This window comes from Protopterus annectens, chromosome 3.part0 (assembly GCF_019279795.1).
Source record: "Protopterus annectens isolate FY-2018-M chromosome 3.part0, PAN1.0, whole genome shotgun sequence".
In the NCBI taxonomy this organism is placed as follows: Eukaryota; Metazoa; Chordata; order Ceratodontiformes; family Protopteridae; genus Protopterus; species Protopterus annectens.
The window spans coordinates 1,663,951,503-1,663,979,345 of NC_056731.1; the positions used below are offsets into that span (position 1 = coordinate 1,663,951,503).

At 36.1% G+C, this 27,843-nt stretch overlaps 1 protein-coding gene across 3 annotated transcripts in view; it reads left to right on the plus strand.

Annotated features, from left to right (window-relative positions):
- Positions 1-27,843, plus strand: part of OXR1 (oxidation resistance 1) — a 4,227,902-nt gene that overhangs the window by 1,119 nt on the left and 4,198,940 nt on the right. The gene's annotated exons all lie outside the window — the stretch shown is intronic.

A 27,843-nucleotide genomic window follows, 5' to 3' on the forward strand; every position in this document is an offset into this window, starting at 1 on the left:
AAATGCAGTTAGTTTGCTTCTTTCATGTGTTTTGCTTTCTGCTGTGGTCACATATTCCTGAGGGAAGGCAGAATTACGTAGACTAGTATCCTAGTAGCTTTTGCTTTCATGAAGACGCTTTCAAGCAGCACACTGAGTTACTGAATGAATTTTTAGAACAGGTGAATAATAACACTTTCAGTTAAAATAAATGATGTTATCTGGTCTCAGTTCTTTCAGCAACGGGTCTGATGTGGTCATACACCTTCCCATGCATTGATATGACAGCTATATACTTGAATTCAAGTTAAGGAGAGTATTCAACTTTTAGGTTTTAGTCTCAATATAGGCATCAGTTTATTTAGGCTGTTATTTTGTTTCTTTTCAAAAATGTAATTTAGTTAATAGACTCTCTCCCAAATGTGCTGAAACTGTTATGTAACTTTTAGTAAGAACCTTTCAAATAGTAACAATGTTGTCATATAAAAATACATAAGAAAAACATCTTATTTGCATGGGTATTGCATTGTGATGTACTGCACTGTACAGAAAACATGTTAAAAGCGTTTTATCTAAGAGTAAAGTTTTTTTAATCTGAACATGAATGCTTCAAATTAACTTTTTTTGAGAATTAATTTGGTTGTAGACTGCTTACTTAATGTCATTCAGCTTAAGAACTTCTGTTAAGGAACTGGCATAAATAGAAAGATTTTGGAAATGCTTTTTTACTATATTAATGTCTCTATTTCTTAAGCAATGAACTACACATAGAGTAAATTAAATGTAAAAAAAGTGAATGCAGAAAGATGAGCAATAGAGCATTTGACCGTGAAAATGGTAAAATGGTAATCCATGATGAGGAGTAAATAGGGGAAGGGAGAGATGGAAGAAAAGGGAATGAAATTAAGAAAAAAAGAAGTGAAGAAGGAATGGTACAGTAGATATAAAAAAGAAATTAATGATTTTGGCATATAAAGATTTATTAATTTAACATTGTTCTCCAGTAGTTTATTTATGTAGTTTGTTATTTTGAAAGCAGAATTCCATGATTCGTTCAGTGCAAGGAATAGTGGTAAATGCAAAGGGCTATGGCAGAACTGCAGGCCAAGGGTGTTTCCATACCCCACTCAGTCTCTGAAGTGAAATTAGTAAAACAGCCATGTCAGAATATATTCAGAATATTAAAATATATCATAAAAGAAAAAAATTGTACATCTGCTGTTGAACTGGCCAGCTGGGTGAAGTATGCTAATGTTGTAATTGTTCTCTGCGACCGTTCTCTGCGACCATTGTTGGAAAACAGGGCAATTAGTTAAAAGCATATTTAACTAAAGATTGCCAATTTATATTAAGTCTTCATTTGTTTCAGATTTGAAGTACACTAGTTAGTAAAGAAGAGAGGACACACTTGCTGATTGTACTGAAGAAAATGTTAATCAGATGAAAATGCATGCAATTGTTCATTATTAATTGTGTTTTAGGCTAGCTACCACTCTTTCTTTGTTATATTCTTTGAATCTATTGCAATTCTTTTGGCTGTAGGATAAAGTAATGCCTGATAATTTGTGCAATAGTAATAATGATAACTTCTTAGTCTAGTAAAGTATATCAGGTCATCAGGGAAAATTAGATATATATCTGTTTCAGAATGGAGCAACTGTTTTTTTTTTTTCTAAAACATATATCAATGAGATGATAACATTAGAGCATATGGGATATAGTAATATGTAGTTTTTAGTGACACTATACTACAGCTTAAAAACTAAAATGACTTACAAAGTTCATGTCTTTTGTTCTACTATGTTTATAAATGATGAGGTTCCCATGTTAAATAAAGTGCTTAGAGCAATACACTGCATACATATATCTGAATATAAAGAAAAAACACCTGACTAGTAACCTTTAGGTATGTAAAACAAAATTTAAAAGGGAATTGCATGTTTTAATAGCTTGCCAATAGTGAATAGACAGATAAATAGATGGGTAGACAGACAGACTGTATCTCAAGAATGAACAGACCTGAAATGAACTATCACCCTTTTTCCTGTTGTTAATTCAGTAGTTTGAAAACCATGCTACATTCTGGCATATGTATGATATCCTCTAATTTATTGTGGTATAGTCAATCCAAGCAACTGTGCTGTGTTATAGGATGGATTTTCTATCTACTGCTGAGTACTAGGGCATACAGCTAGACATGTTAAGGAGTAAGCAATTTCAAACCAAATGAGTGTCGTCCATTATCCTGAATTTTGTTAACAATAATTTGCTGATGCTTGCATGCCTTTTTCATGCACGCTTTGCTTTATGTATAGACAGTGTTGCATATACTGTGGATAGTCTATAAACTTAATTGCCTTTTTCACATATCTTTTTTTTTTTTTTTGCTAAATCAAGTGCCCACGTTTTCACAGTTTTTTTTTTTTTTTTTTTTTTGTCATCTCATTCTGGACTGCATCCCCTCACATGTGTTACAGCATCAAACTGGGTTCTGGTTGAGCACGTCTGCCCCAGTTAACAATAAAAATAAAAAAATATATAAATGACAGTCTGTTTAATCGCAATCTAGAAAAACATTTTAAGATCCAATGCTGTATATCAATATTAAAGAATACAACACAGAACAAATGCACAACAGCTGCTAGCAATACTCATAGTCTCTTTACAGTAAGTATTCATTGATTAATTAAGGTTACTGTTCACCTGGGGTCTGGAAAAGCAGCCAAAGAAAAATACTTAGAGATGAAAAACAGACATTTTGAAATTAAGCATTTAATTTGTTTGCTTTCATGAGCTATCTTGGGACTGGATTCTTATGTTTAAATTTTGAGTTCTTGTGATATAAAGACGATTTATAATTTCTCACATCACCGATGCTAAGAAATGGTCATCTACAGGTGTAGCAATTGCCATAAGGGGTGCAAGAGGTATGGGACTATTCATTATGTACAACAGCATGAAAGTTCTAGCATACCAGTATGGTTACAGGAAGGAACACAGGAGATGGCTATAATATGCCAGACAGTAACTGTTGCAGGTAAGAATTTTAGCAATACAAATGTTATAGTAAAAATCATACAGCGATGTAGAGATTAGCACTGATGCTTCATAGTTCTTTTCCTGAATGAAGTACCTTTTGTGCAGAGGATGCATATTCTAACTTGTCTTCATGTGGACTTTTGATGGCTTCTTTGAACACCTCAAGGATATGCCCTTCAGTGTATTGCACACTTCTAAATTACCCAAAGGTGTAGTGTGTGTGTGTGTGTGTGTGTGTGTGTGTGTGTGTGTGTGTGTGTGTGTGTGTGTGTGTGTTTTGAATGTGTGATTCCTGCAATGGGGTGATATATTTCAGGTTTAATTTCTCTGTATTATGTCCTTAGCTTGTTGGTTAAGACTCTGCTTTCCTTTAACTCTGAATGGGATAAAGCAGGTATCGAAAATTAATGAACGAATGAATGAATGAATGAATGAATGAATTAATGAATTTATTGTATAGTATAAAAGCAGCATGGTACAGAGTGTCTGAAATATACAGGAATAGGGCAGTAAAGTACATATATAAGAAGGAAAGTTGCCACCAGAGAAAGTAAGTTCCATGTTTTCTGTTTCAGTTGCTTTTCAGTGTGTGTACCTTACTTACCTCAAATGAAATTGTGTGAGAATGTAATTAGAATTTTCCATTCACATCATAATAGCCAAGATAAGAAAAGAATGAGAAAATTAGGGATACACATGGGGAATGTGCCAGTTATAGGAAGGTAACACAGAAATCTTGCCTCATAATTATTGTTGGATGTAAAAAATACTTCTACTGAAAGTCTAACATTTAGGTAATGCTTTAGATATAACACAGGGGTCTATATTAGAACATCGAAGTTTCAGAACTTCGAATGTTCTAATATCGACCCCTATTCAATGAAAGCTGAAAACATCGAACATACAGAACAGCTAATTTTTTCCTAGGGAGAAAATTTGCTGTTCTAAAACACATACGCATAACACAAGCACACCAAACAAACAGCAAACCACACACATACACCTAAAATCTTACACCTAACCCTGCACTAAACTATACACACACCACTAACTATCCACTTACCTTAACCCAAACCCTAACTCTAAGGTCCGTCACTATCGCACACTCATCTCACCTGCACCCTAACCCTAACTCACCTACCCTTCCCTAACCCTAATGTCCACACAATCGCACACTTACCTGACCCATGCCCTAACCCTAACTCATCTAACCCGCCCTAACCCTCATGTCCACACAATCGCACAAATACTTACCCACGCCCTAACCCTAACTCACCTAACCCGCACTCAATCGTACACTTACCTGAACCTGACCTGTAACTTTCCACCACAGTGCTGAAAATACCGAAGCAACAGAAATGGACAACCAGATTCTTTCCCTAGGAAAAAAATGTGGTTTTCTGTTGCTTCAATATTTTCAGCTTTCGCTGAATAGGGGTTGATATTAGAACATTTGAAGTTTTGAAACTTCGATGTTGTTATATAGACCCTAACACAGGGTATAATAGTGGACCACAGAACTAGTGATTTTGTTTTTTTATGATGTAGTGCTTTATATAAAACACATGGTATAGTAAATGACCACAGAACTAATGATTTTGTCTTTTATGATGTAATGTTTTATATATAACTTGATATAATAATGGATAATAGAACTAATGATTTTATTTCTTACAATGTTATATTATGATATTGCATGGTTGGCAGTGTGTTATTTTGATCAAGTTAAAAAACAGTGTGCCAGTAACACCACCTGCTACATCAATGAATAATATGTAAATCACTGTAAAAGTGCAAAAAAATCTAAAAATGTTTCAGATTGGAAAGTTTAGAAATCTGAGTGTTGTTTTTGAATACTTCAGTTCTTAGTTAGTGGCCACAACTGACTGTAGTCTAAAAGCCAGTATGCATTTCAGCTACTAATTCTGTAAGCAGAAGGCAATACATTTTTTAACATGCAACATCTAAATGCTCCTTCTGTCCTTTATGAACTGACTACATGCACTTTAGCTCGTCCCCTTCCAGGAATAAACAATTCTCATTCAGCTGTTTTTGTATTAAAACATCAGCTATTTTAATTCTTCATAGAGTGAAAGGATATAGCGCAAGACACTGTGTGATGATTCATCAAACAACTAGGCATAGTGATCAGTAAAACAAAAACAGACATGACCAAAGGTATATTCACAAATAGTCCATTCCACAATAAAAAATATCAAAATAGATCTTTCATCTGTGAGACAACATATACACATGGATGCTTTTTTCAGTCTGGTCTACTTAAATGTTCGAACTATGATGTCACCATTGTAGGACCAATAGTGGTGCTGTAATACTTGATATGCCATATATGATGCTTAGTTTCCATCAAGAAACACTACATGTCTGGAAGTTTATATGAGAAGGTTAAGGAACTGAACTGTTAAAAAGCGTTGTCTTGTAGTCCTGGGTTTGATTCCTTCAGTTTCTACTTACAAATTGTCTAACTGTGTATGTCACTTAACCCAAGAGTGCTCTCTGATCTCCCTTGAAAAGGGATACTTCTCTTAAGTAGGATTAACTTGTTAAGAAATAAAGAAATAAAATCTAAACCAGTTTCTCAGAATTCATTCTTAATATGTTATACTGATCTCATTTAACATATTCCAATTTATCACATAGCCATATCATAGTTACGTGCATTTTAACAGGTATGTAGACTATTCTATAGTCATTATTTATTTTAATACTGAAAACTTTTTTTAATACTGAAAACTTTTAATTATCATGAACACAATTCACAATTGATAGTTCTCAAAACCGTTGCATCCAACTAAGTGCAGTGGTTATGGCTAACTTTGTTATGCAGCCTGTATAATACGACTGAATAAATATTAGTTACATTTGTCAGCAGAAATAGTTGTCACATGTAAATAAAAATGAACAGAAGCATATCCATGATCTCATAGTTGTCTTACTAATTAGCACACATGCCACCTTCTAATAAAACTACCACTGAGAAGTCATGACTGTGTCATGGCTATGACCATGGTCATTGAATTCACATGGACAATGTTAAAGACTTTAGTTCTTAATCCTGATGGCATTAACTCTATGGCCTGTTGATGGACTCCTGTGATGTGGGAAAATGTCAAACTAAACAATGTGACAGTCCAACCAGTTCCAAAAGGTGGATCTCTTGAGTCTGTTGAATTATTTCAGCTTGCCAAGAAACCACAGTAACAGAAGCTGCTGAAGCAAAATTTAAGTCAAAGGGCAGTTTGAAGAGGTCATGGAGAAACACTTCTAGGTAGCCCTCATGCTTTCCTGACAAATGGTTCAATGCCTCAAAGTGAAAAGGTAGGATTTCACTCACTCTGCACTAAACAAGGTGCAAAACTGCTGTCAAATGCTAGGGAAATGTATGAAAACTGGAAAGAATATTTTGTGGAACTCCTTATACAGGTAAAGATCATCTTCATTCAGGAACCAGTGCCTGAAATCTTTTGAGGAATAGGGTGCAACATTATATCTAAAATTATTAAAGTGAGTAGAGTCCCCCACATTGGTAAGGCTGCAAGTGTTATGAGATCCAGCCACAATTGTACAAAGGAGTGGATAAGGTTGAGGTAATATTGCCAATATGACTCATATGCATTACATTGAAGATTGGGACAGCAGTTCTGGAGAGGTGGTTCACAATTATTAAGAAAAGGACCAGAAAATGTAGGCATTCATCTGCAGAATCACACTCTTTAGTTTAAATAGAAATGCCTGTGTCAGAGTGCTGAAAAGAAAACTGCCATTAATGGAATACTGGATTCAGGATAAACACTGTATTCACTGTGTGGAACAGTGAACCATTTGCTTGGCCTGGTATAATTCTGTCAGGGTTCATTGGAGTTTACTAATCCAATCTGTAGCTGTGACTAGACTTGCAGAAGTCTTGTAACCACAATTTTGTATATGTAAATATGAAAATTTGATAATTTTATATTAATAAATCACATTATTCCTCTTAGAAAAAAAGTTTTCTCTTTTGTTGAATATATTGAACCAATTAATGTTTGGTGTCATTTCTTACCAAAGGTGTTTGCTGCAATCACTCTGTTCATTATTGTCTTGCTCCGCTGCCTATACGTGCTGACAACCATGATCTTTTTATTTTAATTTACTTAACATTTGTTAACCAGTTAGGTGGGCTGGCCTAGTGATGTTTTTTCTGCCATAACCTAGCCCAAAGTCATATAAATTACCAAATTATTAAGTTATACAAGTATAAAGAGGAAATGAATTGGCAGACTTCCTGAGCAGATATTAATGTATAACTTTGAGTTGACATAGATTAATACAGTAAGAAAACCTTATGGAAGGCAGAGAGTAATAAGAAAGAGATATGATGTAGGGAAGGTCTGAGGAGAGGAAGATGGTTAAGGCCTGTGTTGTGAAGAAGACAGCTTTAAGGTGGTCTACAAAAGAGTTTACATCATAAGAATTCCAATAAGCAGTCCTGCAGAGTTATTCTGAATGTATTATTTATTTTATTTTATTTTATGTTACATTTGTTAACCGGGAAAATCCAGCTGGACCAGGTCCATTTTCAGTGGATGCCCGGGGAGAAAAGCTCCACAATTAACATACAGTAAAGTAGTTATGACACAGGTAATACAGACGTGAAAAACAGATTAATTGTAAGTACACACATACAAATATTGTTCACATTGGTTCAACTGTGATTGGTAAAGAACCAATACTTTGATAAAGCGTTACATATAAAGTACAACTGACCTGACAGAGAAAATGCTGTTCTTTAAATAACAGTTACATACAATTTGTGTTTTACATTTTGCTTCGATTAAGGAACAGAGAAGGAAAAATAATATAACCTGAGCGAAATAATATAACCTGAGCATCCGGGTTATAAGGAGGAAAGTCAGATCAATGAAAGTAGTACTAGGCTAACTGCACTTGTGAGCCATTTTAAGCCTAGCCAGTTACCCCATATGAAAATCAAACCCCGCACCTTGTGTCTCTAAGGTACACACCTTAACCACTGTGCCAACCTCCCACTTGAAAATGTAATGGGCTGGGAGGGTTCATCAGTGTTCTAACCATGAGCTGATTGCACTTATAACTGGTACCACAGTGAAAGCTAATAAATTGATTTATAGATTTAAGCCTTGCCAATTAACTAATTTAAGAATCAAACCCTGCAACCTTGTCTCCATAAGGTAAATCTCTTAACCATTATGCTAAACTCCCTACATAGAAATAACTGCTAATGTACATGGAAAGATCAACTATGGAAAGTTGTTACTAAACTACTTAATTGTGCTAGAAGACAAGTCAAAGCCATCAAGATATAGTAGTGCTCATTTAGTGAGTTACAGACAATTTTAGTCAACAGATACTAGTACATTGAGAAGCTGTTTATCCATATGTTTAAAAATATTCTCAGTGGGTAGAAGATGCTATTGAAGTAATAAAACCTGAGCAAACACATGCTGTTAAGGAGTTATGTGATTGTATATGGGATTATCTTGAATTTATTTTAGGATTTGTTTCTAAAAAAATCTTTTCTCATATTTAGCTACAAGAGAAATTAGTGACAGTGTTCAGGGGAGAGAGGGTTATGAAATTTTAGAAGAGGGATGATAGCAGTTTTCCATTCATTTGTAACTGGTAAATATAAAAAAAGAAAGATGGAAGTAAAGGATTGAGTTATGAAAAGGATCTTTTGAATGAGTCTGGAGATCAGGAAGCAGATTTCTCTTTAAATGTTTAGTTAGGAATGAGAGAACAACATTTCTAGAGTGGGGTTTGAAGTGTATTAAGGTATGTGAGAAGTAGCATGGCTAAGCAGAAGGCTGGAAATAGTTTTTGAGTTGGGAAGTGGAGATAAGAAGTCCTTAAGCAGTTATGCTTTCTCAAATAGAAGGGTTTCCTGTTGACATCCTGTTGGCATCTAAGAGAGGTAAGAAGGACTTAAAAGAGTTGCAATGTTGCAGATTCTTACATTCAGTCCAGTAAACTTTGGAATTACAAGTAATATATTGTTTGGTATTACAGTCTATAGATTTAGAGATTTTATGGCTATTCTAACTTGTCTTTGAAAAAATGCAGTGAAAGAGAGAGAGAAAAGGATGTTTCAATAATATTTGGCAGTGGCTTCTTCATAAGTTATTTTATTTTGTTATCTGGATAGATGGAGTCTCAGATTAGGCAAACATTATCATCTGGGCATTTCCTCCTTGACATAGTAAGATGTACTGCTGTTCTTCCAGGGTGAGAATTGGAACACTCAACTAAGAAGAATTGTGCTATCCCTGAAAACAGTGTTTCTGTCTTCAAGTGAGGAAAGTAACTGTTCTAAGTGAAGGACTTTAAAATACCTTTGCATTTCATAAACCAAAGATAACTAGAAATTTGGGGATTAGCTTAACAAGTAGACTGCATAAGGGGGTACTGTCTCCAGATAGTGATCCAGTGGTGGTAAACTGGGAGCTGAGTTATTGGACTAATCGGTCTACATCCCTATCCTCATCTGTGGTCTCATGGTGTAGGCACTAACTAATAAATACAATGATGTTATGACTTGAAATAGCAGGCATGATGCTTTGCCAAATATTTACCGAGTTTATTCTCCATGACAGTTTGAGGACCTTGATGATCCAGGAATGCCTCAAAATAGAGCAAACTGAGGTGATCCAGAATCTTGTAAAAATGTTCTCTGAATGGAATCTGCAGGTGTGGCTCACTGTGAAGTTGCCTAAGGACAAACTCTGGGTATGCTTTAAGGATTATATTGTTATCTGCTTTAGGCATTCTGATGTACGAACACTTTGAGGTTCCCATGGTGCTGTAGTATCTGTAGCTGTGGAAAGGCAGGCTTGATCTGCCTCTTTAGTCTGTCGCAGCATTAACTAAGAGAAATGAAAGGAAATTACTGAGTGATTAGCATAATGAAGGAATTCAAGAAAATCATACCCCACAAATTCATGCATTCAATAAACTGTCAGACGAGTAATAACCTTGAGACAACATGAAATAACACATGATTTTTGAAATCCAATCATATTCATATCAATAGCACTACATTAAATCCTGAGAAATGCGTTTTTTTTTGTTTAATAAAGTTAAAGTGCTATTTATTAAGTGTAATCTAATAAGGCAACAGCCAGCTATGGGAAAAAGATAGTTGGAAGTTGGTAGTTGGCACTGTAAAGTACCCTTAAATTCTTAAGGCACTATATCACGGAATGAAGCCTACGTAGCACAAGACTACATTAAAAATAAATATTGGTAATTAAAAAAAGTTAACATGCACTTCTTAGCTACTTAATGGTTTAACCTTATCTGTAGTACTGCCTGCTTTATGTCAGCTGTATGGCTAGTTTGAAGACAAAAGTGGAAAAAAAATGAGTTGCTCTATTTGTGACAGGAAGACATTTTGAGTTTTGCAGAATTTAACAGTGGTCTTTCTATGTACAGATCTCCCGAATGCTGAAATGGTAAATTTTCTTAACAGTCATTAGATGTACTGTGCTATTTACAGAAGAATTGAGTGATTTAATTGGTAGTGCATATTAAAACTGCATTGGGGGATGGGGTGGGGGAGTAACTGTGATATTTTCTAAGAAAGTTAAGGTTGTAGGACTTTACTGACTGCTTTCTGTACATGAGGCTTAAATTAAAATGTAGAGTCCATATGAAGGCCTAGGTACATTAGTAGGTATTCATACACCTATAGAGTCATGGGATCATAAGAGGTTACTAGGCTACTGACCCGGAGTTCATTTCAAGCCTAGCCTAGCCGTTCTATCCCAATGTAATACCATAGATACTGTAGTCAATAACCAGAATTGTATTTATTAATGGCTGCCCATATCTCGGAGGGCTGTAGGCACTAGACATGGACAGCTGTTTGTGTCCCATTCTCATATAACTAATAATTGTTAAGGACTGTAACAAACTTTTTAGCTTTTTCAGTATAGAAAAGATCATGATAGCTAACATTTTGGCATTGATTGTTTAGGTATTTTGCTCCATATGCACATTTTTGAGTGATTTACTGGAGTCAAGCAATTGCATATATCCATATACATTGCCAAATTTAATACAAGAAGGTCTAAAAAAAGATTGTTTAGAGAGAGAACAATAATGGTGCAATTACAGATCCCAGTGAAACTCCACTAGTTAATTAATCTGTGTCAAAAAAGGAGATGTCGATAGTTACCTGAAAGGTTTTCATGCTAAGGTATTTTCAAAGACCAGGATGCCGGACCAGTTTCAAACATCACTGATTCCAAATTATTCAGAATTAGGTTGTAGCTCATGATATCAAAGTTCTTAATTTTGTGGTTTTATAAAAGACTAAATGTTAACAAAGTAGAGTACACCCTGCTAATTTGTTTGATAGCCAAACTTATATAAACAAAGACCTTAGTAGCGTGCTTGTATTTCTCTGATATTTTTGACAGAATATGTATTATGGGAACTGTTTCTAACTGTAAGGAATTATGCTTTCTTGTATGAGCAGACAATGTCTACCTAATATGACAAGACCAACCAATAAAATGTAGAATTGGTAGATGCAATGACTTGTGCCGATGATATTTTGGGTAGGGTCAAATATAAATTAGGTTAGAAGGATTTCATGTCATGTTTTTTACTACTTCTCTGTACAAAAAAAGTCTCTTTTGCCTTTCCATGAGGTGGTAATAATACAAACATTACATTAGTATGTCAAACTATGTATTATTAGTTAAAAGATAAAAAAATCTGCCTATATGAAGTGGCCAACATAGTTAGTGTCACCTCTTCCAGCTGAACTCTGTTCATCTCAATGAATAACTGGTTGAAGTGAACTGCTAGCTTAGTCAAGACCCTGGACTGTAGTGTGGAACTGTGGGTAATCTGGATAAGTAATCCCTACCTCTTCAGTGCTCTTGCCTCAAGCAGCACATTTGTCACGTCCTTTTTCTGTTTCTGGTTATTCTCCCTTAACCTGAACTGGAAAGGAGACAAGGTGGAAAATATATAGGCAGTATCTGCCGGTTACACTGCTGGCTGGTACCCTAGCCACATCACACAGAATATTCTGTGGTACTTTAATGAATTAGTGTAAGTTCCATTTTACACATTATTTATTTTTTTTATTGGCCTGTATCTGTTGTCTCCTACTTTGGTTTGTATATTCCTGAGAATGAGAAAACCAACTAATATTCAGGACAGCAGAGTAATTTATGTTCATCTGTTGATGTTTTCAGTTTGTCTCTCAACCCTTGTTTCCATGATAAATGCATGGTGACTATATAATGCATTATACTAAGACAACTGTGTATGTATAATTGCATTTATGATATCGTTATATTATGATTATTATTTGTTATTTTGTGTCTGATTGGAAATTTCATGTATCCTGGAGAGAGCTTTAAACTAGTCCATTAGGATCAGTCATCTATTCAGGTCAACAAATTCAAATAAAATAAATAAATAAAACAAACTCTTTGGCCACCATCAGCCTGAATCATAATCACATAGTTTTCCACCATGCTTTTTAAAGAAGGCAAGTAAAAAAAAAAAAATCACTGAAAGGGCAGTGCTACCCAGTAACAGCCATAGTTTATATCTTCCCCCAAGGTGTCCAGAATTTCACTGATTCAGAGAACATAACTTGCTTCTTTAATTTTCTTGAAAGCTAACGACAGAAGTAGAGAAAGTATACTACAAAAGAGAGAGAATACAAAAAATAAAAGGGGACTGAAATGTTTCGTAGAAAGCAAGAATGGTGACACTAACATAAGGATTTATACCCTGTCATAGACAGAAGTTCAGTAAAATCCAGGGAGACTGAAAATCTGAAAATCCATATTCTGTTTCCTTTTTTGCCAGAGATCTGTTAAATGTGTATTTTTGGCTTGGTATTTCCACCCCTCCCCTGATGGCTTTAAATAGTGATGTCATTATATAACCATTTCTCATAGCCTTTAATTACAGCAAAGCCACTCTCCCGACCTGCTCATATCAGGGACATTCCTAGTTCTGACAGCCAAATTCAACCCAGTCATGGCCCTGTGTTTCCACCCCCAATGGAATTAAATGGTGATGTCATTGTATAACTATTTCTTAAAGCCATTGATTACAGCCAAACATCTCCCCTGGGGGGAAATTCCTAGTAGTTACTGGCAGCTAAATTCAATCCAAATGGCTCTTCTCCATTTTGCTCCTTCAGCCTGTTCCTGAATTGTCAATAAGAGTCAGTTTTATAGATGATTCACTAGTACCTGGTACACTTCTTGATGGTGGAATGGGGATCTGTGTGTGTGTGTGTGTGTGTGTGTGTGTGTGTGTGTGTGTGTGTGTGTGTGTGTGTGTGTGTGTGTGTGTGTGTGTGTGTGTGTGCACTATGCAGGACTAAAGGAACGAGAATGTTGACACAGCACCAAACATACAAAACCGTGAATATATCCCCTTATGGAACCTTTACCCTAGCCCTGACCCATGAACACACATACACACCAACCACTATAACCTTTTCAGTCAAACATTCATTTTCTTGCACACTCCTACTTACAAACACTATTAAAAAATTAGCATTCAGTCATTTGAGTCATATGTGCTACTGATATTTTGTACTTTCCATATTTTTCACCCCCAGAAACTTTGTGCTTTGCTTTTGATATTATTAGCTGTAACCCTCTCTCTGGGCCGTGGTGGTGTAGCAGTTAGCATTGTCGTTTCACAGCAAGAGGTTCTCCCATTCGATTCTCGGCTGGAGCGCCTTCTGTATGGAGTCTGCATGTCCTAGCCATGGTCGTGTGACGTTGAAAGACATGCAGATAGGTGCGCGCGTAAATGGGTGTGCCTTCTTTGAAGGTCGGGTGTTGGGCTGGCAAATTGGCACTGTAAAAATCCCCTGCCAATCGTTAGCGGACCAAAGTTCCGCTGTGGTGACCCCTAACCGGGAAAAGCCTTAAGACATTACTAGCTGTAACCATCTCTCCCTCTCTTTAAATATATATATATATATATATATATATATATATATATACATGTATATGGATCTAGGACTATTGAACAAAAGATCAATAGTCTAAATCCACAATCACTGAACACACTTTAACGAAAGTGCTTTCACCAAAAAAGTGCTTTCGTTAAAGTGTGTTTAAAAAATAAAACAGTACTTTTACATTTTTGCAGGGAGGCAAGCCCACCTGCACCCCCCAAACCCACCTACTTAAATAGTCTCACTCCGAGGTCGCACAACAATGGGGAAAAGGGAATTTTCCCTTATCTCCACTATAGTGCGATCTCCGCAACAGGCATACTTATGCAAAAGTGCTTTTCGGTGAAAAGCACTTTCATGCAAGTTTGCCCGGCCGAATCTCTTTCGGTTATGTTGTCTTTCGGTGATCTGTATGGATCCCATACACACACACACACACACACACATATATATATATATATATATATATATATATATATATATATATCAAAAAACACCAACAAGATCCCAAAGAGAATATGACACAAAACCCCGAAGAGAAGGAGCAAAATTCTGTACAAAAATCAAGATGCGAGCAATGCAGCTCAAGTACGTTGCACATAAAAATCACGAAAGACTGGATAGTAGCACACAAAAGCTCAAACAATCCAACCCAAATGCGTTCAGCACATCGATTCCAAAAGCCAAGGTATGAAATAGATACAACGTAACAAAAACTTATCAGTTGCAATCCATACGACCATGCATCCAGCAAAAGATTACCAGAAACTGTATAAAAAGCTTTTAATGATGATGAGCGCTTTCGCGGTCAACAATACCGCTTCATCAGATATGATAAAAACACAGTACAAAACATTAAGTACTCACCAACAAGAAACTAATTCTAATGATTGGCTCATAGCAATTCAAACTGATAAAGATAACCAATTACTAGACAGTGACCGCCAATTTCAGTCCTACAAACATGCGGAACTGACGAAACCTAGCAGGAAATATTCCTGAATTCCACGCTCCCTCTGGTGCACACACAGCAGTAATACGATGCTAATGATCCGACAATGTGTGCTAATATACAACGCGCACACATATCAGACCAGTGGAGCGTTGAGAATGCTCCTCAGTATCAAAAACACTTCACTGACACTCCTAAATAAAGGATCGCAAGGGTGCATCGCCAACTGCATCAATAGTATGCAAGCAAATCGCACACTAAGTAACAGAAAAAAAAGCTGTTATACATCGGGAGCAAACATTCCCGCATGTTATAGACCTTCAAAAGAGACAGATGAATACATCCGTCTTCTGTGTAGCGACCCATAATGACCAGAGGCTTAATTAAAAACAATGCATTATTACCAAGAAATATGCCAAATACAAATATCTGTGAATACGTAGAGTACTGAAATAAACATTATAAAATGCAAAATATATAAAACAATAAATATGGGAAATTGTAAAAACTCACAAACAAATAGAGCAGGAGACAAGATTGAGCCATGTGTGCTAAACTAGCAAATGGACTAAGAACAAGAAATACATAAGAAAGGCAAAGAGAAAGGAACGCACAAAAAATGCGTGTATATCAACAACAGAGTGGTAGTTATGTAAATTATACAAGTCCCCTTCGGGGTTTTGTGTCATATTCTCTTTGGGATCTTGTTGGTGTTTTTTGATTTCCATTCTTTGGTGTACATGGAGGGAGCAAGCAAATCCACAGCATTTATCGATGGATTAGCCGATAAGGCCCACTCGAGGTTTAGAAGTCTACTGGATGATGGCTTTAATCCCCTGATAGGGGTGGACTTGTGTTCAGACACCACAGAAATTAATCTTGATGTACACGTTGAACAAATGGTGAGGAACCTAAAAAGAGACTTGGAAAATGAACTATATAGATATAAGAGGCTTACAGCTCAAAGCTTTCATATGAAAGCATGTTTGAATATTGGTGTTATTCCTCGTGGCCTCCGTATATTGACGATGCCAACCTATGGTAATACCTATCCAAGCCTCTTGGCCAAGTGGCAGCAAATAAACCTGCAAGCGAGTAGGGACTATATAAAACTCTTGATGGACTTTTTTCGTCCTGTCGAGGCCGAATTAAGAACCAGAATATTGGACCTTCAAAGTAAATTGGTGGAACAAGCGGGAATGGAAAACAGTGATTTATACTTAGATGAGCTTATGGATAGGATTACTCGTTATGAGAAGAATCTTTTAACGAATAAGCGGAGCAAGCTAGCAAGGGATTCGTTTGACTTTGCTCACAATAATGTATTTGTTTGGCCGAGGAACAGAATGGGAAATGATCGGCAAGCAGTTGTTAACACCACTGATAACAGATACAAGCGACCAATGGGTCAGTCTGTTCCCCATCCCCGAAAGACCAGTCCACAAAGAGCCACAGGTGTGGCCGTGACTGATGGTGCCGTATCCTCTAATATTCCAGCGCCTGATATGGTGCATTCTATTGTAACATCTGGCCGAGTAGAATCGTGTAATGAGGATAATAATCAACCTGATCAACTTCTTCCTGTTGGTGTTACTTCCCCACAGGAATCGGACTCGGTATATACTACGCCCACAGATGATGTTTTGGCACCTACTTCTGGGGTTCCAAACAGAAAAGACTTAACTAATTCCAACACTTCTTCACCTTCTAGTGTCGTACGAAGAAATATACAGTTGGATAATCAGAACTGTACTGATTTCCCTTTACCCATAAGAGCGGGGCACAAAAGATCGCTGGATTTAGACAACAATCGAGGGGCGAAGAGGAAGGACCCTCCACAGCTACAACAACAAGGGACACTTTCCAAGTTTTGGCACCAGGGTCTTTAGTTTGCAACATCTCTAATTATAATCTCTCACCACCTGAACTGACCCTACTTAATAAAGGATTATCTTTTATTCCTACCATGAACATGGATGTCAGTCAAGCTTTGCTATCAGTTAGACTTTTTGCAAGACGCGTTGCATTGAAGTTAATATTTGGTTCGGATGGACATGAGAATTCCAGTAATATCTCCCTGAACTTAAAACGCAGCAGTACGTTTACACCACATTTGCAAGCCAATCTTGAAGTCTTTATAAAGGCTATAGAATCCCGACTGTACACCGAATTTGGTCATCACATAGGGAATCAACATAAGAATCTTACAGAATGTGAAAACAAGGCTTTTGAGAATTTACGTAATAATAAAGATATTGTGATTCGGGTGGCTGATAAGGGTGGCCCTGTTGTGATCATGGATAGTAAATATTATCATTTAAAAATGTTAGAGCTTCTTCAAGGTGATTCGTATGTGCCAATTAGTTTGGATGATTTATGTGCCATGCAAACTAGCATTTTTAGATCACTTAAGGAATGTAAACAGCTAGGCTTGATAGATGATGGCGTTTTTGATTATTTTCAGGTGGTCTTTCCCCTCGTACCCACCATTAGTGGTCTGCCTAAGATCCACAAAAAATCTGTATTTACCTGAACTCAGGCCTATAGTGTCAGGTGCAGGCTGGACAACAGAGCCTATCTCCATTTATTTGGATCACCATCTTAAAAAATTTCTGACAAACCACTCTGTCGTGCTCTGTGACACTGAGCAGTTTCTTACCAGCCTGTATGAAGAGATGTTGAGTTATACTTGGACAGATGATACCTTTTTGTGACCATGGACGTAGTGTCCCTGTTCACGTGTATTCCCAATGACCAAGGGATTGCATATATGAGATCCTTTTTAAGAAGAAGTGAGGGATGTACTGATTCTAGGATAGATTTTCTCTGCCTATTGGTAGAGTTGGTCTTAGAAAATAATGTTTTCTTATTTGAAAAAACATGTTACAGACAGACCAAAGGCGTAGCTATGGGCACGAGCTGTGCCAATAGCTACGCCAATTTGGTTATGGCAGAATTTGAGAGCAGGCATATATTGGGGAATAGACAGATACAATTTTATAAAAGATTTGTAGACGACCTCTTCTTCGTTTGGGAGGGGTCTGTCACATCTTTGAATTTATTTTATGATTATTTGAATAGTGTAAGTGATTTTATAAAATTCACAATGGGTTTTTCAAAGAACAACATTGAATATTTGGACGCTCATATATACAGGGAGGAAGGCCAAATTAAAACAGGTGTACACCGTAAAACTTGTTATAGACCCTCATATTTGCATAGGGAAAGTATGCATAATCCAAGGACCTTCACTAATATAATCAAGGGACAAGCCATGCGACTTTCCCGGTTATCAAGTACTGAGTCTGAATTGAATAATGAACTAGATTTACTTAGAAAAGGCTTGATTGGACGTAATTATACAAGAGAGGAAATAGATATGGTTTATTCAAATATACATACCCTTAGGACCACCAGAGCAAGACCTTATTTTTCAGGCCTTGAAAGAATTGAAACAGCTAAGAATGTTGGGTTCGCTTATGAGCCCGTAATACTACCATTCAGTGGGAACACACAACTTGTCAAATGAGTTATACAGGACAACTGGAATATTTTGACAGCAGATGAAAAGGTGGGAGGTATAGTTGGTCCCTTTCCTAAGTTTATTTACAACAATATGTCTAATATGAAACAACTGTTATGCCACAGTTCTGGCACTTATACAGCATATACAGGTCTTGAAAGAACTAAAAAATGTGGAACTTGCCTGCAATGTTGTTATATTGATGAATCACACTTTTTTAAGCATCCGGACAGTGGTAGACTATGGGACCTTAGGGTCAATGCTACCTGTACCAGCCGCAACATAGTTTATGTTGCTCACTGTGTCCGTTGCTTTAGATACTATGTTGGGAAGTCCAATCGTTCGCTACGCGAACGTATCAGGGACCACTATTACTGTTTAGCCAGAAGGGATGACAGTAGTGCGTTAGCTAAACATATGCTGAGTGAAGGTGATGACCATATTTTTTGGTTCCAGGTCCTACATATAGAGCATGTTTCTCCTCGCATTGGTGATATCACCAACAGAACTGAGGAAGCCGAATTGCGTTGGCTACTCAGGCTTGGTGCCCACAGGGGGAGAGGATTGAACGAAATGGTTACACTTAAACCATATCTTAAAGGCAGACCTCTTAGATAATAGTCCTTATGATGATCATCTGACTTGTATAATTTATATAACTACCACTCTGTTGTTGATATACACGCATTTTTTGTGTGTTCCTTTCTCTTTGCCTTTCTTATGTATTTCTTGTTCTTGGTCCATTTGCTAGTTTAGCACACATGGCTCAATCTTGTCTCCTGCTCTATTTGTTTGTGAGTTTTTACAATTTTGCATATTTATGGTTTTATATATTTTGCATTTTATAATGTTTATTTCAGTACTCTACGTATTCACAGATATTTGTATTGGTATATTTTTGGTAATAATGCATTGTTTTAATCAAGTCTCTAGTTATCATGGATCGCTACACAGAAGAAGACGGACGTGTTTATCTGTCTATTTTGAAGGTTTACAACATGCGGGAATGTTTGCTCCCGATGCACAATAGTTTCTTTTTCTGTTACTTATTGTGTGATTTGTCTGCATACTACTGGTGCAGTTGGCGATGCACCTTTGCAATCCTTCATTTAGCAGTGTCAGTGAAGTGTTCTTGATACCGAGGAGCACTTTCAACGCTCCACTGGTCTGGTGTGTGTGTGTGCTGTATATTGGCGCACATTGCCGGATCATTAGTATTGTACTACTGTCGCGTGTGCACCAGAGGGAGCATGGAACTCAGGAATACTTCCTGTTAGGTTTCGTCAGTTCCGTATGTTTGTAGGATTGAAACTGGCGGTTACAGTCAAGTAATTGGTTATTTTATCAGTTTGAATTGCTATGAGCCAATCATTTGTATCAGTTTTCTGTTGGTGAGTACTTAATGTTTTGTACTGTGTCCTTATTTTATCTGATGAAGCGGTATTGTTGACCGCGAAAGCGCTCATCATCATTAAAAGCTTTTTACACAATTTTTGGTAATCCTTTGCTGGATGTATGGTCGTATGGATTGCAACTGATAAGTTTTTGCTATGTTGTATCTTTTCAATACCTTGGCCTTTGGAATCGATGTGCTGTACGCATTTTGGTCAGGATTGTTTGAGCTTTCTTGTGTGGTACTATTCAGCCTTTCGTGATTTTTATGTGCAACGTACTTGAGCTGCATTGATCGCAACTTGATTTTTGTACAGAATCTTGCTCCTTCCCTTCGGGGTATTGTGTCATATATATATATATATATATATATATATATATATATATATATATATATATATATATATAGAGGTCTACTTCATATCACCTGTCATTTGACTGACTTTCATTTGACTGAGACTAGATCTGAATCTCATTTCACCGAAAGCTTACATTGCTAAATTTCAAAAGACTAAATTTTAAACCAAAGACATACACACTTGCAACACTAATGACTACCTCTTTCCAAAATTTAAAAACTACTTACTTACCCTCTTAACAGAAACCAGACAATATCAAACCAAACTAGGTGGGGGGATATGCCCCCACACCCCCCCCCAACTATATATACTAACTCCAGGATCACACTACAGTGAGGAAAACGACATATACCTTGTACTTTCCTTATAGCACTCTACACACTGCCACTACTGCTGGGAACACACAGCACATCAGTCATATTACTTTAGATACCTCCCATCAAAATGTAAACAGACATACCCACATTTAGAAACAAAGCAACACTACTTTCTACATGACTATTGGTATTCTGACAGTCAGCACTGTAAGTTACAGAAATTATTTTTATCACAAATAAGTCACAGGTGAAGGGAAACCCTCATCATGTCTATGGCTTACATTTCAGTGAAATGCGATTCAGTCAAATGAGTTTTTAGTATTTTGAAAATTATGTGATCTGGTCTCAGTAAAATGAAATTAATTTAAATGAGATTTAGGTGATGTAAAGTAGACCCACATATATATGTATGTGTGTATCTATGTATCTATGTATATATATATATATATATATATATATATATATATATATATATATATATATATATATATCTACATACATATATATATATATAAAGTAGACTTTGCATCCTAAAGCTTCTAATGATTCTAGCAGCTTATATGATCTCTGATACAGAATGCATGCTGCTGCACTCTCTGTCTATTTCTTTCCATTCATCTTTCTCCTCTTTGAGTGCTTAATGTAGTGTGTTGGCTGGAGAAATGGGCTGCTGCACTTAGCTCTGTCTCTGTTCCATAGACACCCTAGGATGTGTGTGTGTGTATATATATATATATATATATATATATATATATATATATATATGTATGTGTGTGTAGCCGTGTAGCTGTGTAGCTATATATATGTAGCACAGTCTGCGTGAACTTTATATATCTGAGTAAAATAATATGTATATATATATATATATATATATATATATATATAAGTATATAAAACACACACACACAAAAAACACTGAATATCATCACGTCTTTATATCTTCCTGAAATACTGTCGAAGCAGTTTAGAACTATTTTTAAATATATCCCACTATTGTTCATAGGTTCATAGGGTAGTACTAGGCTATCGGCCCTAGGGCCTATACAAGCCTAGCCATAATAATTCCCTGGCTATTTCTTCCCACAATATTTACCTCCCTGGACCCCTATATCATTGTACTATGTCAGTTTCTGTTGGTATAGCAAGAAGATTAACTTCGGCCTGACAGTGTTCTCCCAACATTCTGGTCCCCAGTCATAAACACATACTTTGCTTCTTGCAGAACCTGTCCCTAACAACACACACACACACACACACACACACGCACACACACACACACACACACACACACACACACACACACACACACACTCGCGCACACGTGCACACACACGCACACATACACATACACACACACACACACACACACACACACACACACACACACACACACACACACACACACACACACACACCACAACTTTAATCGTTCTAAAGCTTTGTGCTTTGAAATTTAATAAAAATCTCCTGCTGTCTCAGTTTCTGTTCCTCAGTTTCTCTGAGTGTACCTAATAGTCTTATTAGGCCTTGACATTATAGAAACTGTCATACATATTCTGAGAAACCCACTCATAATAACATACAATTTTTATTTTTTTTATTTTTACATTATGAGTACTATTGCATTCTTAGTTTAAAGTGTTTAGCACAGTTTGAAAAGAAAAGCAAGATTCAGAAATATATATGTTCATGTGTATGTCTAGCTTGCTGTTTGATCATTCATCTAGGAAGCAGTTCCTAACATGTCACCAGACAGAACTATGACTCATTTAGTGAAATGTTCCTGTATTCTTATGAACAGCACCTGCTTCAAATCCCAGTGAGCTAGATATGGAAATAATAATTATAAACTTACTTAATGGTATTCCCTGTTGGTTTACTTGACTTCAGCTGCAGTGCACAAACCAGGACCAGGAAGGATGTTTTTACCTGGCACACCTGCAATTTGTGTGCAAAGCGAAAGACTAAGCATTACAGTTTTAGGAATATATTTGACTGACCTTTTTGGATATTGTTCAGCTTTTGTACGACGAAAAATGCTATCCAGAAATATTTTTATCAGGTAGTGCAGCGATTTGATTAATAGAATATTTGTTAATGTTTTACCTGTGAAAATCACTAGTATCTCTGCCTATGATATATAATGTTAACTCACTTCAGAAGGCAATAAGAGTTAGAAGTGCAGATATCCAGTCTTCTAGTTTATTAGCCTATACATTTAGTGAGAAAGTAATATTAATTTAAGAGTATGAACTGGTACTCATCGCCTTAATTGACCATTTCTTGTTTGTGAACCTCAGTGACATACTTATTTCATAAGTAGCTTACTCATTCCTCCTTACAGTGTTACTTGAAGTCATACCTGTCAACTGCTATGATTTAGGCATCGCACCATGATTTTGGCCCTCAGATTTAGCTTGGCCCCTTCTTAATTTATGATGTTTCTCATAAAGTCAGACCTAGTTACAGAAACATACTTTATATAATGCATAAATTAAGCCTATACAAATATTCATTACCAGTAATTATATAGGATCTAGTATTTAAAGACCTTTTATTTTAGAAAAATAATTCATTGTTCCTCTTTCTGACCCTCTTTATGATTCTTAATGGCCAGTGCTGTAACTTTTATTACTTGGAGATTTAGAGTTATGCTGAAAGTGCTGTTATAGCCAGACTGCAGAAGTTTCCTTTAGGGCTTCTCATTTCAAAAATACTTGTGCCAGTGAAGGATACCTCTCAATGTTTCTGTGCTAGAAGCTTGGACAAAGACAAAAAGATGGCAAAAAAAGGTCAAAATTCTGAACAATTTTAAATATTGTCATTTAAAATGTTAATATAACAACAGGTTTTTGCTTCAACGTGCATTTGCTGAACAATAAGATGTCAGAGCCTCTAATGTCTGACACTGCTGACTGACTTTAATCTTCAGTAGTTTAACAGAAAATCAAAAGATTTGCAAGGGACAGAAATAAATTATGAACCACAATCATAGGCATTAGCAAACTCAGGGACAGTTGAGAGGTGTGCAGGAAATGGAAGTAGGGAAACAGCAGGCATAAGCTAAACAGGCAAATGTTCAACATATTTTATTATTTATGTGTAGGACTTTTGCTGATGTTTCACATCTACAAGTATCTTATGATTGGTAACAGCAGTGTTGCAGAATTCTCAACTTTCTTCTACAGTTAATAATGGAATCACCTGTTAAAATGCTGGTGACAAATGAGGCTGTTTTAAAAGCTAGCTGAGTAAGTGGCTGGGATGCTGTGCCAGTCTCCCTCTGACATAAAGGTGGTTTGGAATGTATTTCCACTGACAGTTAGTCTGCTAGTGAAACTACTGTTGATAATCTATATTGCAAAGCTACTGTATGATACTGGCTTATAGAAAGTTTGTAAATTCCTGAAATGGGGAACAGGTGACATTATGGCACCATATCTGAACAGAGAGCTTGCACAGTTGTGGAATGCTAGTTTTTGCCCCTTAAGACAAACAAAAGGCACAACAAGTAAAAACATTTCAGGAGACTGTATTTATATGAACATTATATTTTGATTGTTGCAGTGCTTGATTTATTTAGTATGTCTTATTAACTGAGTAATTTCCAATGAGACAAACATGCTTTTAAAGGGTAGACCAGGAAGAAAATGCCAAAATGCTGCAATACTAATTTCAGGATAGTTTATAACAGCAAAGGAGCATTTCTTATAGGCAGAGTGAGTGCCAGTGAAAATGCTAATACTATTGCCACTCAAATGAATATTAACAGAATCTGCAGCATTGTTATCCTTGCCCCCATATGCAAACACCACTGTGAATGGGCTCCCTACTGAAATACGGAGACTTGTAACAGCAATTTCTGAAATGATAAAAAATGAAAACAGAGGAGAGCAGCAAATATCAAATATCTCTTTTTTCTGTAAAAGTTAGCTTTTGCAGGAGGGCAAGCTGCATGCAACCCCCCCCCCCCGCCAACATACACACACTCAGCAAAACGTATATACTCCAAACTCCAAGATCATCATACCTTGGAAAAAGGGGAATATTAATAGGAACAGCAATTCAGACTCCGTATATGCAAGTCAACATTTGCGCTCATTCAATGTTTCTATTCTGAGACTCGTATTATTAAGTTCTGGAATTTCAAAAGGATACCCTGTAAACACTCCAAAAAGGATAATCTGTTTTCTTCTATCCGCACATACTTTCAAACTACTGGATTCCATTTACTGGCACATGATTGAAAATAAACTGAAAGCAAAATCATTCCTTTACAACTTACATGTAGATGAGAATTGCCTTGTTCATCAGAGACCACAATTCCATATAGCTAAAAGTTTTCCATGTTAGCAGCAAACTGCAAATCCTATCTATTAAATAAACCGAACAACTACTCTGAAATTATTAAAGATGTATACACATGTACAAGAAGCATACTCATAAAATGACAGCAAGTAGTTCTTGATTCACAACATCATTCACTGTCTAGAGGACTATGAGCAGATCTCCTATCATAACCAGCTTATTATGTGTTGGAGACACATATGTGTTGGATGCCAAGAAATTCACCTCAACAAATAATTTCTTGAGAAGTGTTTTAGATCATTTTTTCTATTCAATGAGTTGTAGATAAAGAGAGGTTTTGACTGCTCAGTATATACAACCATTTTACACACACACACACACACACACACACACACACACACACACACACACACACACACACACACACACACACATATACATGGATCTACTTTCAATTACCAAATTTTCAAAATACAGAACTACAAAATATCGAGACCACAACACCGAAAATTCAAATTTCTGAAACTTTACAACACCAACTCCCAAAATATCAAAAAACAAAAAGTAACAGCAACTTACAACATTATCATTCCTTTACTTTTGTGGAAGGCTACACCCCCCTGCAACCCTCACACCCCCTGCAAATTAAATATACCAACTCTGAGATCGTACTATGTTGAAAAAAACAATACAGTCTAGCGATCGCTAAACAAAACAACATTCTTTAACTTTAAACCTGCTTTTGAAATCAACACATAATTTCAATTATAACAATTTCATTTTAATTTTTACAGTTTAAACTTACATGAACTTCTCCACAATCAACACAATTATGGTGTGTGAACTCTGCCATATTTGTAATATGTACATAGTACAACCCTTAAAGGAAAACCATACCATTATACAACTTGTCATTTATATTTTTCATTGCATTTTAGTATACTGCAACAAGATTTTTTAAAATTTCAGGAATTTGAGTTTACTTTTGTAAGTTGTAAATTACTGTTGCTTTCAGCTTTTCAATATTTTGGTAGTCCTTAAACCAGCAAAAACAGTCACCAGAAAATTAACCACTTGACCACCAGGACAACAAACACACAACAAAGCAATTAAAGCCACCCCAAGTGAGGAGCTTTGACCTCCAACCCCCCCTAACTATATATACCAACTCCAAGATCGCGCTATAGTGGGGAAAAGAGAAAATACCTCCAGGGTGGCCAAGTGGTTAGTTTCCCAGTGAACATTTTCACTGGTTTAAGGTTTCACTTAACTGAAGATTCGATATCGTTGTCTTGCTGAAACAGGATCTGCTTATATGGGATTTCAATATTCTCATTTAGACCCATATATATATATATATATATATATATATATATATATATATATATATATATATACATATATATATGGGTTTACATTTAAAATGGAGAATGAAGGTTTGGGGAAATTGGTAATGTGGAACGTAAATTGGCTGAGTCCCATATTGTGTCCTGTACAGCAAATCAGCAAATACCAATGTGCATTCACAAATACCTGGGTGAAGTCATGAAAAGAGATCACTGCACAGTGCGGATTGGGAAATCAATCCTTTTCCTCACTGTAGTGTGATCATGGAGTTGGAATATAAAGTTTGCAGGGGGTGTGGGGGGCACTGCAAATATCTGAGTTGCAGCTTCGTGCAGTACTTTGTACTGCCGAAAAGGCAGGCAGGTGAAGAAGCATGTCAAAAAACACCAAATTTGAATTTGGATGTTCTTTTTACGACATTTTGACCTAATTAATATGCATGACTGCACATGTGAGTCAACCACATAAACACATTATATAATTAATCTTGACCATTTCATGATAAACCATATATATATATATTATATATAATGGATTAAAATACCCAAATGACAATGTCACTAATGTTGACACCACAAAAAAAAAAAAATTAAAAACAAAACCTGATCACAAACCAGCAGTAGACTGCAGTTTCACTCAAAGCCTCTTGAATACTGCTTGACAATGACAAAACATTTTTATTTAAAAGACAATACACATCATATAATCATATCTCCCAGTGACACCACATCCAAAACCAAGTGCATGTCAGAAATCTATGCATAGAGAAATCTCTCTTCTACAATATGCATAGTGAGCAAACAATATATAAATACAAGCAAAATATAAATGTCTGTAATTAGAAAACATGTAAGCATAATATTAAAGGGAAAAAGGGAAAAACATATATATATATATATATATATATATATATATATATATATATATACACATATAATATATAATTCAGGACATTTTCATTTAAACAAGGTTTATAAAATGCATCTAGATACAAAATCCATGATCTTTCTTTATGATTTAACATGTGTTTTACAAAACCCAACACCGGAGTGTCAGAAGAAACATGTCATTGGTTAAAAAGTTTTTGAAAACCTAAATTATTAAGTTATAACATGCTTAGACAATGGACTTTGGATGTTTTACAATTGATGTTACTTATATGTAATGAAACATGCTGTCTGAACAAACAGGTAGCCTTTTCTATGTAAAGCGATCAACATATACATGTCACTAGATAAACAATGTATTCTAGTTTACATGTTAACTGGAACCTAGTGTCATAATTTTTACTAGTGTTAACTGAAGTGAAATATTGTGCCTCAAGAATATATTGCCAAATAGTAGAAGAACCGCACCTATAGCATCCAGCCCTTCCCATAGGCACTGTAATACAAATGGAAGACACATCAACATTTTATTTATACCTAGAAAAAAATGCAAAAATGCCCCCAGATTATGGTAGGTATGAAAACTCTACTGACACCTGTCAGATAAGGAAAAATGAAAAACCACTGAGAAACACATAAAGCTCTGTAAACATGCAGTTTATTCCATTTCTGGTAAAAGCTCTCGCCTACACAAGGCTTCTTCAGGCAATCTAGTCACACCTATCAGATAATGCAGAACCCAAAACTTTGTCA